Source organism: Nicotiana attenuata, chromosome 1 (assembly GCF_001879085.1).
Source record: "Nicotiana attenuata strain UT chromosome 1, NIATTr2, whole genome shotgun sequence".
In the NCBI taxonomy this organism is placed as follows: Eukaryota; Viridiplantae; Streptophyta; class Magnoliopsida; order Solanales; family Solanaceae; genus Nicotiana; species Nicotiana attenuata.
The window spans coordinates 42721562-42728264 of record NC_031989.1 but is presented as its reverse complement, the minus strand read 5'-3'; the positions used below and the strand labels follow the sequence as shown (position 1 = coordinate 42728264).

The window sequence follows — 6703 nt, the reverse complement described above, 5'->3', positions numbered from 1 at the left end:
CTTAAAACCTCAATTGAGATTTAAGAACTGGTCGGAAATTCGGAGAAGTATGGGTGCACTCTACCTTACTCCTACTAAAATACCTAAGTTTTCGTCACATTAAGTTCTGATCCTATCCACACATAAATGTCTGGTCTATAAAAAATGATGATACTTTCAGGCAGAATAAAAGAAATTCCAGAAGAGGAAAAACAGAAGTTCACTGTAAGAGCCCAACTGTTTGATAAAAATTGTTCCAAATTGCACCTAATTTATGTGGCCTAGTGGTCAATGAAGTAAGAGTATCCAAAATTTTACGGATGCAAAAAATATTAGTATTGATTTCTTTCCATCTGGACATTGTGGCAAAGTTAGTCGGTGTGCTTGTAGCCCGTGGCGGATTTCAGAGTTGTGTGGCCAATGGGAATTGAACCAGCGAACTCACAAAGGTTTTGAACCCCTTGATCACTAAGTCTATACTTCTGGGTCAGTATCAAAGGGATTCAAAAATATAATATATAGAGCTACAAAATAGATTTTGCCTTATATGTACAACATAATTTACGGGTGAATCCCTTCCCTTCCCCCCCCCCCCTCCCCCCCCCCCCCCCCTAACTAGTGCGTGCAAGCTGACTGAGACACCACTTATTTAATAAAAATATTACCATCACGAAATACACTTCACAACAACTAAACAAGTTTCCGGAGGTAAAAAAAGCGATAAAACAAATTCCGCTAATATAAAAAGCATAATCATCAGTCTAAGTGAAAATGAAGCAAAGATAATCAAAATTACTGATAATTTACATAGTTCAATCCAGAGTCCAGATGCAATGAGTTGAGGAAAAAGTGAATAATTGGATCTGAAAAAAATACCTAGAAAATGAAGCTTAGCTTCAACTCTTTAAATTGGCCAGGAGAAAATAGTACATATTAGGATCTGAAAAAAGGCAGAGATTGTCTCGAACTTACTCTGCAACTGAAATTGTTGCTGCAGCAATGAATTGAATATGAAGGGAAATAAATAGGCGGGGATTGGGGTGAGGGGAACTGTAGCCGCTAAAAAATACACACTGCGCCGTAGGTGTAATGATGGGAGTAAGACAATCAGTTAGTTGGTTTGCCTTATTTGCGTTCCCATTTCCCCATTACAAAAGCCGCCACGGTGGTTGCTTTAGTGGTGGAAATTATTTTAATTTCACCAAAGGAACAATAATTTAGAGAAATGTACTATGGTTTTAGTCGTTCCAAAAAATAATAGCCGATTTTTTTTCTAATAGTACGTATTGTGAGCACGTGATTTTTGCCCTATGTGAATTACTCCCAGAAATTCAAAACAAAATGATTTCTTCATTATTTTGCAATTTGGTGGAATTTTGTGACATGTTGTAGTAATTGTTTGCATTTTATTTGTGCATGATAATTCATAATAAAAATACAAAAAATATGCATTTGCATTTAGGAGTTTAATTTCACATTTTTTAGGTATTAATTTGTGTTTAGAACGAAACATGAAAATCACAAAAATAGTTCACTTTTGCATGTTATTGTTTAATTGAAAAATGGGCACAAAATAGTTTTAAAAGTAATTTTAGGCATTAATTAGTTTAGCTTAATTTTTATTTTTATTTTTTGCATCTTTTATAAAATCAAAAATAACACAAAATACAAGGTGGAAAAAAATAATAAATACAAAAAAAAAGAAAGGGAAAATTAGATAAAAAAATAAAGAAAAAAAAAACAATCTAAGAGAGGGTGCTTTAATAATAACTCAGTTTTGGGCCGTTTGGTTACATTTTACCCAGCCCAAAGAATCCCATCACCCCAAAAAACCCCCCAAACCGGACCAAAACCACTGGCCCAAACGCCCTGCCCGGTCCAATTGCCCCCATACTCAAAACGACGTCGTTTTGACGTCGTTTAATCATGACCGTCCGTTCCCCCAAATCCAATGGCCACGATTGGTTCTCAAAATTAAATATAACTGTCCGAATATTATACAAAAAAACCAAAACACAATCCATCTCCTCGTACTCCCTGTAACGCCACCGTCACCCCACCGTCCACCACCGTCTTCCCCCCTAGCGCCGCCGGCCGGAAATCGCCGCCGGCGGCGGCGATGCTCCGATGGCCACCAAAATTACACCCTAGAACCACTGTTCTCTCCTCTTTCCAACCCCCATCTTAGTTTGTCTCGAATCCCACCCCAAAGCTTCGAATATCAAATCTAAACTTTCCGGCCATGACACAACTCCGACCAAACCACCCCAAATTAACATCACATAACCGCCTTCACCTCCCCGTTCCATATCTGCCACTGGTTTCCTTCAAACATCACCCAAACGTCTCAAATAATTCAAACCCTAGCGCCGCAACCACCGTGTACGGCGGCGCCGTCCCCAAATTCTCCCAAAAAATCGATACCCCTGTAACCACCAGACCTCCCTCATCATTAACTCATACTTAGAAACCCTCGAATCTGCCCGGAACACTACAAACTTTAAATCCCAAATTCCGGCAGAACCCTAACTCAGAAATCTTGGGATTTTGGACCGTAATTTCCCTAATCACGTATTTTCGTTTGAAAACACACGATTAGGATGTTACTGTCAAGAATCCCAGAGGATTCAAACAAACAAATAGCTGGTCAGAATTCTCCCATAGTCAGTCGAATGCTCAACATCAGTAAGTTTCGTTCGATTCTGTCTTTGATTCTGTATGTGCTTTCATCTTGCTCTTATAATTGTTCTTAGCTTTAGCTCAATTTTGTTGGGTTGATTTAATCCTGTTTTGTTAATTTTAGGTTTTAGTTTAATTTTTTTCGTTTCAATCTGTCTTGCTAAATGTTTTGTTTCAGTTTATGGTTCATTGTTATAATCCTTAATTCTTTATTAGTCGTCTTAGTCCAATTCTGTTTAGGATTTGCTGATTTTAATTTTTTTGTTCTAATGTTTGATTTGAGTTAGTCTAGTCAGTTAGTCTCGTTTAATCCGTAGTTATCATTAGTAATGCCTTAATTCAGTATTTAGCATTAATTAGCATTGCTAGGTTTTAGTTTAGGATAGTCTGGTTTTAGCTCAGATAATTCCAAAGAGGTTCAAAGGGTAGTTTAGGCAAGGAAAAGGGTAGTTTCATTAAGATTGGTAATTGTTGAAGTAAAGTAAGGGTAGAATAGGAATGTAATGGTATAGAACCTTCTAGGATGGACTATAGTGCATATTTCAGTAAACTTAGGGTAGTTACTTGTGTGTAACAAGTCAGAAAATAAAGGATAAAAAATAGAATTAAAATAGGGACTAATGGGTAAAAGGAAAATCTGAAATTGGACCCTAGGTTCACCTATAAATAGGCATCCATTTGCCTTGATTCACAAGTTTTTTAGGCCTAAAATCCCCCCCCCCCTCCAACCCCAAAAGTGTTCTACAAGTTTTTTACAGATCTTGAAGTCTGAAATTCAAAAATTCAAAAAACCAAAAACAAAAACAGTAGAAAAAATCCATAAAAATACTGCTCTACTGGAACTCTCTTAGATCAAGTTTGAATTTCATTTGTAGATCAAGTTTCAGTTCAACAGAGGGTTAAAAATGGTTTGAGTATCTTCTAGATCTTGTTTGGTTCAAGTTCAGGGACTCCTGGTTGATTTCGAGTGTATTTTGTCCAATCATATCTGGTTTCATCTGCTTTTGGTGTTTAATCTGCTGCTAGTCATTCCTGGGTTTGCTGTTGGTATTTTTTGGATTTGAAAGTGATCTATCTGCTTTGAATTTGGGCTGCTGTTCGCTACTGCTTTAGCTGACTTCCCTCTTCTTCACTTTTGTTCTAATTTCCAGGTATATTCTTAGGCTCAAGTGATGTGGAAGCTTGTATTAACATGCATGAACACAATTTGAAGTTGAATGATGAAGCTTTGCCTATTTTGCACATATACTTTTGTGTTGTTGTTTAGCTTAAGAAATCCAGTTTTAGTACACGCATTTGACCTCACAAGTGATGTACTCTTCATTGAAATGAAATGGAAAAGTGATGATTCAAGGCTGTGCTCATTGTGAATGTTTATGGATGTGATTAGTTTAGAACTATGTAATGGTATAATTTCAGTGCACGTGATACGTTAAAACTTGGACTGTTTGACTCAGTATGATTCCTGCTATCTGAACTCGTATATGAATTTATAGACTGTTAAGTTGGCTCAGTCAGTTAGTGATGTTAAATTGATTCAATGTGTTGTTAGTATAGCATAGGATAATGTGAGGTAGCTTCCTTTGTTAGTAGTGTTTTAAAAAATTAACCCATGTTTCAGTGTTAACTTCAATTCTGTTTTAATCAGGGGAACATGAGACTGGTTTATTTTAGCTGAAATAGCAATTAGATTGTTACTACCATCGAATCTCAAGCAAAGCCTAAGTAATTGCCTAATTGGTTGATGGGGCTGGGACGTTTGGATTTGCATCCAGGCAGAATTCTCTGTCTCTGCCTAGGCTCGATCTGGGAGCCGTGCTTATCAGCTACACTTGAATGTGCCTAATCACACCTGGGCCAACTTTTCTAATAGTAGGCCCCAAAGCGTTGGGCCCTGGACATTTGGACAGCATATCCTTGATTCTGAATTATAAATTGGCAAGGCTTAGTAGTCTGTTTAAATTGACGCAGCTTCCGTTGGGCCAGAGTCCACGTTTGACTGGATTTTGTTTATGGACTGAAATTTAATTCACATGTCCTGGGTTTGTCTTTGAGCCCAAAGGCATATCTAAGTCAATGACAACTTAATTAGGACTTTTTCCTTTTATTTTAGAGACGAAATTAAGTAGAGAATTGTAGTTGCTTTTAGGTTGGCCTTAAAATAAATAAGACGAGCCTCGCCAAATCAAAACATATAAATTGCGGGGCCCTCATTAGACGATTATATAAAAAATATTTAGAAACTCGGGACATGCCATTTAGCGAATTTTTATGGCTTCCCACAAAGTTAATAAGACGCTAGCCACTTTAGGCGCGCTTTTTTAATAATTTTACCTTCCTAAATACGGGTGCACATTTATGTGACCCAAATCCAAATCTCAACGAAGTCGAAATGTATCAAAAACCGCGGGTGCATTTATGTGACGCGGTTCGAGACACGTTTTCACAACGTTGCAATTCTCTTTAAAATAATAAATAAAAGCGGTTCAAAGTCAAAAAGCACATAGGTTAAAACATGTACTAGAATCAAATAAATAAGCCAAATATGACAGTTGAGCGACCGTGCTAGAACCACGGAACCCGGGAATGCCTAACACCTTCTCCCGGGTTAAAACATGTACTGGATCGCGGACTGTTAACAGAGTCATAATTTCCTCGGTTCGGGATTCTAAATCGGTGACTTGGGACACCACTAATCTCCCAAGTGGCGACTCTGAATCTTTTAAATAAATTCCGTTTCGATTGTCACTTCAAATTGGAAATAACTCCCTTATTATCATACACCCTCACGGGTGTAGTGAAAAGGGAGGTGTGACACGTATATATTTTTATATACTTTTTAGCTAGCAAATGCAATTAATTTCGATCGACCGATCAATTATGTATTTTGCCCAATAATTTAGTCGGTTCGATTGCAGTGGGCTGAATGAAATTTTTTTCAGCTTTAATAACAGTTTCGGATTCATGCTTTGAGAATAAGTAACTCCGGAGGATAGAGCTCATTTCCCTCTTTAATAGGCCCTAAATAGCAAGTATTTAAATTTTCGAACTAGTGAGTACTAAATACTTATAATCATACCCAAAAAAATGTTCACTTCAGAATTTATAATTGATTACATATTGATGTGTGCCTATAGTTTCATAGTTTCGAATATTATGTGCCTTGCATTTTACATGCTTTAATGATAAATTACACTTTATTTGCGCGCAATGGAGTCTATTTTATGTGTAGGTGAAGTGAAGATGAAAGTAAAGCAAAAGGGATACTTAAACGTTGAAAGTGTGCGCGAGAACAGTGAAAAGGAGAGGCTAGGCAAAAGCTAGCTCAACCAGCCTTTAGCCTGGCGAGGCCAGCCTAAGGCCATGTCCAGTCCGAGTTTTTAAGACTTTAATCGTCTCCTGGTTTGACTAGGACTTGGCCTACACGTTTAGGTCTTGTCCTACACATATAAATAGACCTAAAAACGTCACTTTTGACATACTTTAGAGAGACCGAGACGAGAGACCGGAGATTGGACAGATTTGAGAGGTGATTCGACCTAAGGAGGTAAGAACACACTAGGAGCAAGGTGGAGAATTCTTCTACAAGTTTTTCACTTCTTTCTTCCTATTTTCCATTATTGGTTATGAATTCTAGTATTGTAGTTTTGCATACTATTATGAATAGCTAATTTGTTATCTTTGATGGAACCTCTTGAAGGATGATTTTCCTGTTACATTAATATAGATTTGCTGTAGTATTTTCTCTATTTGTTCAACTACGTTATTATTGTAGTTGGTTGAAGAGCTCTCAATCGACTGTGCCTATTTAGTGTGTAGTGCATATTTAGGTAGTTATTGAATAATATCACTCCTAACGTATATGAGGGATCAATACGAAGGGTTTAAAGGTGGGATTTGACTCCGGACTTGTAAACCGGATTATATTTGCAACGACCGCTTAGTCCTTTTTATAAGGCATAGTTGGTCGTGATCAAATGTTGGCGCCGTTGCTAGGGAACTAACGGTGTAGCTGTAGGTGTACATATTTCTAGGTTGCAAGTTT

The 6703-nt window shown here is 37.4% G+C and overlaps 1 protein-coding gene across 1 annotated transcript in view; it reads right to left on the bottom strand.

Annotated features, from left to right (window-relative positions):
- Positions 1-1043, bottom strand: part of LOC109225412 (nudix hydrolase 2-like) — a 7094-nt gene extending 6051 nt beyond the window's left edge. Inside the window, exon 1 of the mRNA XM_019390094.1 lies at positions 856-1043. The gene's annotated coding sequence lies outside the window, so the exon portion shown is untranslated. The remainder of the gene's footprint in view (positions 1-855) is intronic.